The following is a 12,726-nucleotide window of genomic DNA, read 5'->3' as shown; positions in this document are numbered from 1 at the left end:
AAGATTGACATATTTGTTTCTTAAGTAGCCTGCTTTGCTCAGGGCCCTAATTAGCCAAGGATGTGTTGTGGAATCAAGCTATGTGAGATCTGTGTTAGTGCGTGGCCCTAACTATTTACTTGGGTTATACGGGGTTTGCAGTTCATTCCCTTTTCTGTTCTTCTATTTATGACTGTGCAAGTTACTATAGTGTCTGCACTCAAGCTACAGTTGTGGTTTAAATAGATCAAGGGTCAAGTCAGTGAGTGATGCAAAGAGAACCACCTCAACGCAAAATGTAAACCAGATTTTTGCATTGCTAAGCAGAAAATGCATGCAGACATGATACAAGTATTGGCTGGGTACATAATGTTCTTCAAGGATGGAAATCTGCCATCCTTACCTGGTCTCGCCTACTGGTGATTCCAGATCCAAATCAATGTGGTTGATTCTCAGCTGCCCTCTGAAATCGCCTAGCAAGCTACTCAGTTGGAATAATCACTATGAAGTCTCAACAAAGAACCGCCTGGCATTGCCCTAGACACAAGAAAAGACAATGGCAGAAACAGCACTGATGACCTTCTTACTAGCATCTTGCAGCTGGTGGTAAAATTGGGAGAGCTGTCTCAATAACTAGTCAAACAACAGACTGACAAAGTCATACGCACAGAATCATAACTTTCGGACAATGTTGCAGCCATCACTATCACCATCCCTGGATATGTCCTGTCATGTCAGGCAGCAGGACAGACCCAGTAGAGGTGGCGGGACAGAGGTATACAGACAGGAGGGAGTTGCTGTAGGAGACTTTGAACCCCATGATGTCCCATGACTTCAGGTTAAACATGGTCAAGGAAATCTCCTGCTGATTACCACATACCATTCTCCCTCAGCTGATGAGCAACACTTGGGGTAAGCACTAAGGATGGCAAGGTGCCAAATGTACTCTGAGTTGGGGATTTCAGTGTCCACCGCCAAGAGTGGCTCAGCAGCGGCACTACTTATCGAACTGGTTGGGTGCTAAAGGACATAGCTGCTAGACTGGGTCAGCAGCAGGTGGTTAGGGAACCAACAAGAGAGAAAAACTTATCTGATCTCGGCCTCATCAATCTGCCAGCTGCAAATGCATCTGTCCATGACTGTGAGAGTGACCACTGCACAATCTTTGTGCAGATGAAGTACCGCCTTCACATGAGAATACCCTGGCTATTGAGGGAGTGCAGCGTAGGTTCACGAGGTCAATTCGTGGAATGGCGGGACTACCTTACGCTGAAAGACTGGAGCGACCGGGCTTGTATACCCTTGAGTTTAGAAGATTGAGGGGGGATCTGATTGAGACATATAAGATTATTAAAGGATTGGACACTGATGAGACAGGAAACATGTCTCGGCTGATGGGTGAGTGCCGAACCAGAGGACACAGCTTAAAAATATGGGGTAGACCATTTAGGACAGATTTGAGGAGAAACTTCTTCACCCAGAGAGTGGTGGCTGTGTGGAATGCTCTGCCCCAGAGGGCAGTGGAGGCCCAGAGTCTGGATTAATTTACGAAAGAGTTGGATAGAGCTCTCAAGGATAGTGGAATCAAGGGTTATGGAGATAAGACAGGAACAGGGTACTGATTAAGGATGATCAGCCATGATCATATTGAATGGTGGCGCAGGCTCGAAGGCAGAATGGCCTACTCCTGCACCTATTGTCTAATGTCTACCCTCCAATGTGTTGTGTGCCACTATCACCATGCTAAATGGGACAACTTCAAATAGATCTAGCAACTCTAGACGATACATCCATGAGGCACTCTGGGGCATCAGCAGCAGCAAATTGTACTCCAACACAGTTTGCAACCTGATGACCTGACTATCCCTCACTCCATTGACATCAAGCCAGGAATTCAACCCTGGTTCCATGGAGAGTGCAGGAGGACATGCCAGGCACAACACCTAAAAATGAGGTGTCAACCTGGTAAACTACCAAACAGGAGTACTTGCATGCCAAAGAGCACAGCTAAGCAATTCCATAACCAAAGGATCTAATCTAAACTCTGTAGTCTGTCACTTCCAGTCATGAATGGTGGTGGACTATTAAACAATTTACTGTTAGAAGAAGCTCCACAAGTATCCTATCCTCATTGAGGGAAGAGCCCAACATATCAGTGCAAAAAATAAGGCTGGCACGTTTGCAGCCTTCAGCCAGAAATGCTGAATGGATGTTCCATTTCAGCCTCCTTTAGTAGTACCCAGAATCACCAATACGAGTCTTGATTCACGCCACGTGATATCAAGAAATAATTGGAAGCATTGGATTTCCCAAAGGTTATAGGCCCGGACAATATTTTGGCAATAGTACTGAAGACTTGTGCTCTAGAACTTGGCACTCCCCTAGCCAAACATGTTCCAATACAGTTACAACACTAACATTCTACCCAACAATGTAGAATATCTCCCAGGTATGTCCTGTACACAATAAGCAGGGCAAGTCCAACACAGCCAATTATCGTTCCATCAGTCTGCTCTCGATCATTGGTTAGGTGTGGAAGCTGTCATCAACAGTGCTATCAAGTAGCACCTGCATAGCAATAACCTGCTCAGTGATGCTCAGTTTGGGTTTTGCTGGGGCCACTCAGCTCCTGACCTCATTACAAATTGGGTTCAAGCATGGGCAAAAGAGCTGAATTCCAGAAGGGAGATTGCCAGCCCTTGACATCAAAGCTGCATTCACCAAAGTGAAATCAATAGACACCATGGAAAAACTCTGCTGGTTGGAGTCATACCTGGCACATAGGAAGATGGTTGTGGCTGTTGAAGTCAGTCATATCAGCTCCAGGACATCTCTGCACAAGTTTCTCAGCATAGTGTCCTTGGTCCAACCATTTTCTCCTGTTTCATCATTGACTTTCCCTTTACCATAAGGTCAGAAGAGGGGATGTTCGCCAATGTTTGCACAACATTCAGCATTATTCGTGACTCCTCATACTGAAGCAGTCTATGTTCATATGCCAACAAGATCTCAACAATATCCCAGCTTAAGCTGGTAAATGGCAAGTAATATTAGTGCTACTTAAATGCCATGCAATGGTCATCTCCAATAAGAGACAAACTAACCACTAGCCCTCGACATTCAATGGTATTACCATCACTGAATCCCTTGTAACAAGATATTTGGGGTTATAATTGACCAAAAACTTGACCGGACTTACCACATAAATGTAATGCCTACAGGAGTAGTTTAGAGGCTAGGAATACTGCGACAAGTAACTCATCTCCTGACTCCCCAAGGCCTGTCCATCATCAACAAGGCACAAGTCAGGAATGTGATGGAATATTCCCCACTTGCTTGAATGGAAGCAGTTCGAAACCTCAGATCCAACCCACAGCAATTTCCATCGAGAATGATAAGGGCATCAGATACATGGGAATGCCACCATTTTCAAGTTCCCCTCCAAGCCACTCACCATCCTGACTTCGAAATATGTTGCTGTTCATTCACAGTCACAGGTTCAAAATCTTGGAATTCCCTCCTTAAGGGCTTTGTGGTTCAACCTACAGCACATGGACTGCAGCAGTTCAAGAAGGCAGCTTACCATCATTTTCTAAAGGACAGCTAGGGACGAGCAATAAATGCTGTCCAGCCATTGATACCCATGTCTGACAAGTGACTTAATTATTGATGTGGAAGCTATTTCATGAGCCAATTAGTGCGGATGCAAGTTCAAAAGCAAACACAGTGTTAGTCTGTATGTAAGGTAATTGAATATTAGTCAGAGACCTCTCAAGGAACTGTACATTACTTTGATCAGTTGTGGTTTGAGTACTGTAATTGTTGCTGTTCACTGGAGTAAAAGGTGCAAAAGCAGATCAAGTTCTTAGTGTCAATCAATTGAGTTATGAGAAAGGATTTGAGTGTGGTACTTGAGATATCCAGTGAATTAGTGAAAGCTAATTCTGTGTTGCATTTGAAATTAAGCCACTGTAGGAGAGGCAAATTGTTCAAAGGACAGAGATTTCCCATGGAAGGGTGAGCTGACTGTGACAAATGGCTTGCTGAAATTCACTTGTTAATTCAGAGCAGATAATACTTGATTTATTTTTCAGGCAGACAATTAGGTATGTGAAATAGATTGCACAGAGAAAGTGCAGGAGAAGCTGAAAAGTCTGAAATGGATAAATCATCCGAATCAGATGGACTATATCCCAGAGTTCTGAAGCAGGTTGCTGAGGAAATTGTGGAGGCATTAGTGGTGATTTTTCAGGAATCACTGGAGTCAGGAAGGGTCCCAGAAGACTGGAAGAGGCTGATGTAACATTCCTGTTTAAGAAGGGAGGGGGACAGAAGATGGTAAATTATATGCCAGTTAACCTGACCTGTGTTGTTGATAAAATTGGGGAGGTGATGACCTAGTGTTTTATGGCTAGACCATTAATCCAGAGACAGCGGTAATATTCTGGGGACCAGGTTTGAATCCTGCCAGTGCGGAATGTGAAGTTTGAATTCAAAAGTAAAATAATCTGGAATTGAGAGTTGAATGACCATGAAACCATTGTCAATTGTCAGGAAAAACCAATCTGGTTAACTAATGTCCTTTAAGCAAGCAAACTGCCATCCTCACCTGATCTGGCTGAGATGTGACTCCAGATTCACAGGAGTGTGGTTGACTCTTAACTGCCCTCTGGCAATTAGAGATAGGTAGTGTGGACTGTGTTGCAAAGAAGGACATAAATTAAAACACAGACACAGAACAGAACACAAATGGCATGATGAGTGATGAAAAGAAATGGGTCCTATAGGAGAAGATTGAAATCCAAAGCTTTAAGATGTAACTTTGGTAACTCATTCCAAAACAATAATGCAACAAAAGAATTCAGTATTAATGAAAAAATAATGCAAGATGGGAAAAAATGGTGGATTTTGCCCTGAACAACAAAGACCAAATGTGCCTTGATAGCACGATCCACCACTGACATGATCTTGAACATCTATTCGAATGGATCCTCAAAAATTGCCACAATGGTTATGTCATCACCAGAACTGCAATATGCATACATGGACCAAATCAAATTCTGAATCCAGCAAAAGTTTCAGATTGACAGCTGGTCAGTATAGCTGCTTAATGAAACAAAATAGGTTAGTGTTGCAACAGAAGATCAAGATTGTTCAGAGATGACTGAAAGACACTTATAAAACAAAGAACAGCGTATACTGGAAATCTAAAACAAAAACAGATTGCTTGCGGAACTGAGAAAGTCTGGCAACATCTGTGGGAATATGCATAGTTAATGTTTTGAATCTGGTGTCTCTTCATCAGAACTGTTAACAGCTCGGATAAAGTGGAATTTAGACTGAAGTTGAAGCTGTGGGTGTAGGGAGTCACGAGAGTCAGCGGATAGGTGGAGAATGAGCCCAGAGAGAGAGGTAAAAAAGGATAGATAAACACGGAGATTATCGATAGCAGGCCAGAAGAAAAGTTGAGTAAGTGATAGCAAGGACTAAGAGGAGGAGAGAATGGAAAAGCTGTACTGAAAGTGACCTCAGCTGCCTGTTCTCGCCGCTGCTGCAGATGCTGGGGTCCTATTTCACCACTCAGTGTTTGGCTGCAAAGCCATTGCTACTGGTGCTGCCTCCAGCATGTGCCTGGGCAGGACCCACTTGCAGTTATCAATCACCTGGATATACACTAGGTTCCGCTGTCATCGCTAGCTGGGCTTATTGCTTTTACATTTCACTCTTAAGGGAATATGTTGGGCCTGTAACCTCACCAATTCCATTTTGAACAATCCCCCTCCACTGTTCTGCTCCAAATTTTCCCACTCGTGGCTGATCACAGTCTGCTTTGGCCAGATCTGTCTTTTTTAAATAAAATCTGCCCTCCCCTATTCAAAACTCTGTTGCAGACCATCTCTTTCTTTTTTCTGCAACAAACTTAAAATGTTGTAGTGTTTATCACTAAAATGCTCCCCCACTTTCACCTCAAGCACCTGTCTGGCCTCCTTCCCATAAGACCATAAGACATAGGAGCGGAAGTAAGGCCATTCGGCCCATCGAGTCCACTCCACCATTCAATCATGGCTGATGGGCATTTCAACTCCACTTACCCGCATTCTCCCCGTAGCCCTTAATTCCTTGTGACATCAAGAATTTATCAATTTCTGCCTTGAAGACATTTAGCGTCCCAGCCTCCACTGCACTCTGTGGCAATGAATTCCACAGGCCCACCACTCTCTGGCTGAAGAAATGTCTCCGCATTTCTGTTCTGAATTTACCCCCTCTAATTCTAAGGCTGAGTCCACAGATCCTAGTCTCCTCGCCTAACGGAAACAATTTCCTAGCATCCACCCTCTCCAAGCCATGTATTATCTTGTAAGTTTCTATTAGATCTCCCCTTAAATCTTCTAAACTCCAATGAATACAATCCCAGGATCCTCAGCCGTTCCTCATATGTTAGACCTACCATTCCAGGGATCATCTGTGTGAATCTCCGCTGGACACGCTCCAGTGCCAGAATGTCTTTCCTGAGGTGTGGGGCCCAAAACTGGACACAGTACTCCAAATGGGGCCTAACCAGAGCTTTATAAAGACTCAGTAGCACAACAGTGCTTTTATATTCCAACCCTCTTGAGATAATTGACAACATTGCATTCGCTTTCTTAATCACGGACTCAACCTGCATGTTTACCTTTAGAGAATCCTCAACTAGCACTCCCAGATCCCTCTGTACTTTGGCTTTACGAATTTTCTCACCATTTAGAAAGTAAGCCATGCTTGTAATCTTTTTTCCAAAGTGCAAGACCTCGCATTTGCTCACATTGAATTCCATCAGCCATTTCCTGGATCACTCCTCCAAACTGTCTAGATCCTTCTGCAGCCTCCCCACTTCCTCAGTACTACCTGCCTGTCCACCTAACTTTGTATCATCGGCAAACTTCGCTAGAATGCCCCTAGTCCCTTCATCCAGATCATTAATATATAACGCGAACAGCTGCGGCCCCAACACTGAACCCTGCGGGACACCGCTTGTCACTGGCTGCCATTCCGAAAAAGAACCTTTTATCCCAACTCTCTACCTTCTGTCAGACAGCCAATCTTCAATCCATACCAGTAGCTCACCTCGAACACCATGGGCCCTCACCTTGCTCAGGAGCCTCCCGTATGGCACCTTATCAGAGGCCTTTTGGAAGTCTAGGTCGACCACATCCACTGGGTTTCCCCGGTCTAACCAAATTGTCACCTCTTCAAAGAACTCCAACAGGTTTGTCAGGCAAGACCTCCTCTTAGTAAATCCATGTTGACTTGTTCTAATCCGACCCTGCTCTTCCAAGAATTTAGAAACCTCATCCTTAATGATGGATTCTAGAATTTTACTGACAACCGAGGTTAGGCTAATTGGCCTATAATTTTCCATCTTTTGCCTTGATCCTTTCTTGAACAAGGGGGTTACAACAGCGATCTTCCAATCATCCGGGACTTTCCCTGACTCCAGTGACTTTTGAAAGATCTCAACCAACGCCTCCGCTATTTCCTCAGCCACCTCCCTCAGAACTCTAGGATGTAACCCATCAGGGCCAGGAGACTTATCAATTTTAAGACCTTTTAGCTTTTCTAGCACTTTCTCTTTTGTAATGGCAACCATACTCAACTCAGCCCCCTGGCTCCCTTTAATTGTTGGGATATTACTCATGTCTTCCACTGTGAAGACTGATGCAAAGTACTTATTAAGTTCTCCTGCTATTTCCTTATCTCCCATCACAAGGCTTCCAGCATCAGTTTGAAGTGGCCCAATGTCTACTCTTGCCTGTCGTTTGTTTCTTATGTATTGAAAGAAACTTTTACTTTCATTTCTAATATTACTAGCTAGCCTACCTTCATATTTGATCCTCTCCTTCCTTATTTCTCTCTTTGTTATCCTCTGTTTGTTTTTGTAGCCTTCCCAATCTTCTGATTTCCCAGTCCTCTTGGCCACTTTATAGGCTCTCTCTTAGATAGATTTCCTGACTTCCTTTGTCAGCCATGGCTGTCTAATCCCTCCCCGGATAATCTTTCTCTTCTTGGGGATGAACCTCTGTACAGTGTCCTCAATTATACCCACAAACTCCTGCCATTTTTGGTCTACTGTCTTCCCTGTTAGGCTCTGCTTCCAGTCCCAGGAATAAGGTCTGCACTGTCCCTTATTAGATCTTCTATATGTTGACATTAAAACTTTTACTGAATACATTTCAAGAATTTTGCCCCTCCAAGCCCTGTAAACTATGACAATCCCAGTTAATGTTGAGGACATTGAAATCTCCAAATACAATTACCCAATTATTGTTGCTACATACATAGAGTCATAGAGATGTACAGCATAGAAACAGACCCTTCAGTCCAACTTGTCCATTTGACCAGATATCCCAACCCAATCTAGTCTCACCTGCCAGCACCCAGCCCATATTCTTCCAAACCTGTCCTATTCATAGACCATCCAGATGCCTTTTAAATGTCGCAATTGTACTCGCCCCCACCACCACCTCTGGCAGCTCATTCCATACACGCACCACCCTCTGCGTGAAAACATTGCCTCTTAGCTCTCATTTATATCTTTCCCCCCCTCACCCTAAACCTATGCCCTCTAGTTCTGGACTCCCCCACCCCAGAAAAAATACTTTGTCTATTTATCCTATCCATGCCCCCTCATGATTTTATAAACCTGTATAAGGTCACCCCTCAGCCTCCGACACTCCAGGGAAAACAGCCCCAGCCTATTCAACCTCTCCCCATAGCCCAAATCCTCCAACCCTGGCAACATCCTTGTAAATCTTTTTTGAATTCTTTCAAGTTTCACAACATCGTTCCTATAGGAAGGAGACCAGAATTGCACGCAATATTCCAAAAGTGGCCGAACCAATATCTTGTACAGCTGCAACATGACCTCCCAATGCCTGTATTCAATACTCTGACCAATAAAGGAAAAGCATACCAAACGCCACCTTCACTATCCTATCTACCTGTGACTCCACTTTCAAGGAGCTATGAACCTGCACTCCAAGGTCTCTTTGTTCAGCAACACTTCTTAGAACCTTATCATTAAGTGTATAAGTCCTGCTAAGATTTGCTTTCGCAAAATGCAGTACCTCGCATTTATCTGAATTAAACTCCATCTGCCACTTCTCAGCCCATTGGCCCATCTGATCAAGATCCTGTTGTAATCTTAGGTAACCTTCTTTGCTGTCCATTACACCTCTAATTTTGGTGTCATCTGCAAACTTACTAATTGTACCTCTTATGCTCGCATCCAAATCATTTATGTAAATGATGAAAAGTAGAGGATCCAGCACCAATCAATCTTCTTTGTTACTTCCTCAAAAAACTCAAATCAAGTTTGTGAGACATGATTTCCCACGCACAAAGCCATGTTGACTATCCCGAATCAGTCCTTGCCTTTCTAAATACATATACATCCTGTCCCTCAGGATTCCCCAGAACAACTTACCCACCACCGACATCAGGCTCACTGGTCTATACTTCCCTGGCTCGTCCTTCTTAAACAGTGGCACCACGTTAGCTAACCTTCAGTCTTCTGGCACGTCACCTGTGACTATCGATGATACAAATATCTCAGCAAGAGGCCCAGCAATCACTTCTCTGGCTTCCCATAGAGTTCTTGGGTACACCTGATCAGGTCCTGGGTATTTATCCACCTTTACGCATTTCAAGACATCCAGCACATCCTCCTCTGTAATATGGACATTCTGCAAGATGCCACCATCTATTTCCCTACAGTCTATATCTTCCATATCCTTATCCACAGTAAATACTGATGCAAATTAGTATCTTCCCCATTTTCTGCGGATCCACGCAAAGGCTGCCTTGCTGATCTTTGAGGGGCCCTATTCTCTCCCTAGTTACCCTTTTGTCCTTAATGTATTTGTAAAAACCCTTTGGATTTTCCTTAATTGTATTTGCCAAAGCTATCTCATGTCACCTTTTTGCCCTGCTGATTTCCCCCTTAAGTATACTCCTACTTCCTTTATACTCTTATAAGGATTCACTCGATCTATCCTGTCTATACCTTAAATATGCTTCCTTCTTTTTCTTAACCAAACCCTTAATTTCTTTAGTCATCCAGCATTCCCTATACCTACCAACCTTTCCTTTCACCCTAACAGGAATATGCTTTCTCTGGATTCTCGTTATCTCATTTCTGAAGGCTTTACCTGCAAACATCTGCCCCCAATCAGCTTTCGAAAGTTCTTGTCTAATACCATCAAAATTGGCCTTTCTCCAATGTAAAACTTCAACTTTTAGATCTGGTCTATCCTTTTCCATCACTATTTTGGTAAGTGTAATAAAAAGATGGGGTACTGGGCTAACGGTCGGATACTTGGTAGTGTGGATGAGCAGAGGGATCTTGGTGTCCATGTACACAAATCTTTGAAAGTTGCCACCCAGGTAAATAGTGCGGTGAAGAAGGCATATGGCGTACTGGCTTTTATTGGTAGAGGAATTGAGTTCCGGAGTACTGAGGTCATGTTGCAGTTGTATAGGACTCTGGTGCGGCCACATCTGGAGTATTGTGTGCAGTTTTGGTCGCCATACTATAGGAAGGATGTGGAGGCACTGGAACGGGTGCAGAGGAGGTTTACCAGGATGTTGCCTGGTATGGTAGAAAGATCGTATGAGGAAAGGCTGAGGCACTTGGGGTTGTTTTCATTGGAGAAAAGAAGGTTTAGGGGTGACTTGATAGAGGTGTATAAGATGATTAGGGGTTTAGATAGGGTCGACAGTGAGAATCTTTTTCCACGTATGGAGTCAGCTATTACAAGGGGGCATAGCTTTAAATTAAGGGGGGGTAGGTATAGGACAGATGTTAGGGGTAGGTTCTTTACTCAGCGAGTCTTGAGTTCATGGAATGCCCTGCCAGTAGCAGTGGTGGACTCTCCCTCATTATGGGCATTTAAGCGGGCATTGGATAGGCATATGGAGGATAGTGGGCTAGTGTAGGTTAGGTGGGCTTGGATCGGCGCAACATCGAGGGCCGAAGGGCCTGTACTGCGCTGTATTCTTCTATGTTCTATATTTTAAATCTAATAGAATTATGGTCACTTGCCCCAAAGTACTCCCCCACTGATACCTCGGTCACCTGCCCTGCCTTATTTCCCAAGAGTAGGTCAAGTTTTGCACCTTCTCTGGTAGGTACATCCACATACTGAATCAGAAAATTGTCTTGTACGCACTTGACAAATTTCTCTTCATCTAAACCCTTAACACTCTGGCAACCCCAGTCTATGGTTTGGAAAGTTAAAATCCCCTACCAGAAAATAACACCGTCTTATTCCTCTACAAACATTGCCCCAGGTTAAATTAATAGTTATGGCTTATATTTTAAGTTTAATCAAAGGATTCTGGGTAATCCAAGATGGAGGACAGGAAAAATTTCTGGCTGTAAGAGCTGCTTTTTTTTTGAGGTATTTTAGGTGTTAGAGGTGATTTCCTCGAATTCCAGGAGCAGCAATTACTATTTTATATGCTGGGTTGCATTGTTTTGGAACTTTGGAAAAATAAAGTCAAAACAACAGCAGTTTTAAAAGGGAGAAGAGCAGACAAAGGAAGCAAATGGTGAGGACAGTGAAGGAGAGAGAGAGAACCTGCACAGTTACTGCCTTTGCTGTTTGAATTCGTGTATCACTGGACATAGGAGTGCATCTGGGAAAATTAACAAACAGTGAAATTCACAACTAATCTTGGAGGAACTGTTGGGCGAAGTTCACAGCACAGAATCAGATAAGTTAATTGTTGTTTTAAGTCTGTCCAAGAGAAAGGCTGCAGTAGTGAGTATAGTGGATTCTTTCTTGATTATATGTTTTTGGAGATGTGTCTCTTGATTAAACTTAATTAATAGCTATGGCTTATATTTTTAACCTGGGGCAGTGTTTGTAGAGGAATAAGACGGTGTTATTTTCTGGGTCTGTAGATTGTGAAGGAGCAAAATGGACTTTGCAGTGATATGTCCTTCTTGTCAGATGTGGGAGTTTAAAGAGAGTTTAAGGGTTACTGCGGATTATGTCTGCCATAAATGCTGTTGGATGCGAATCTTATCAGATCGAGTGGATCGGTTGGAGAGACAGATAGAAGCGATGAGGAATTTGCAACAACAACAGTATGTGATGGATGGCAGTTATAGGAAGGGGGGAAAAGTCTCAGATACAGTCATATAGATGGGCTAACTCCAGGAAGGGTAAGAGAGGTAGACAGCTAGTGCAGGAGTCTTTTGTGGATATACCCATTTCAAACAAGTATGCTGTTTTGGAAAATGTAGGGGGTGATGGATTCTTAGGGGAACATAGCACGAACAGCCAAGTTTCTGTATTGAGACTGGCTCTAATGCAATGAGGGGTACATCAGCTTCCCAGAGATCAGTTGTGTTAGGGGATTATGTAGTCAAAGGTACAGTCAGACGTTTCTGTGGCCAGCAGCGAAAAAGCAGAATGGTGTGTTGTTTCCCTGGTGCCAGGATCAAGGATGTCTCCGAGAGGGTGCAGAATGTTCTCACAGGGGAGAGGGGCTAGCAGGAGGTCATTGTCCATAGGTGGAAAAGGAGCTGGGCAGGTCGGACAAGTCCGGACAAGTCAGGGGATCGTGTTGCTGGAGGTTAGAAACTAGGATGAGGTGGGGGAAGGGGAAATGAGGAAGCTGTTGAAATCCACATTGATGCCCTGGGGTTGAAGTGTTGCGAGGCAGAAGATGAGGCGTTCTTCTTCCGTGCGTCTGGTGGTG

At 43.8% G+C, this 12,726-nt stretch overlaps 1 protein-coding gene across 5 annotated transcripts in view; it reads left to right on the top strand.

Moving 5' to 3' along the window:
• tango6 (transport and golgi organization 6 homolog (Drosophila)) overlaps nt 1-12,726 on the top strand; it is a 207,085-nt gene that overhangs the window by 73,277 nt on the left and 121,082 nt on the right. The window lies entirely within an intron of this gene.

This window comes from Chiloscyllium plagiosum, unplaced genomic scaffold, assembly GCF_037043375.1.
Source record: "Chiloscyllium plagiosum isolate Xiang-an unplaced genomic scaffold, Cpla_swu_hap1 HiC_scaffold_17, whole genome shotgun sequence".
Classification (NCBI taxonomy): domain Eukaryota; kingdom Metazoa; phylum Chordata; class Chondrichthyes; order Orectolobiformes; family Hemiscylliidae; genus Chiloscyllium; species Chiloscyllium plagiosum.
This window is presented reverse-complemented; position numbering and strand designations above follow the sequence as displayed.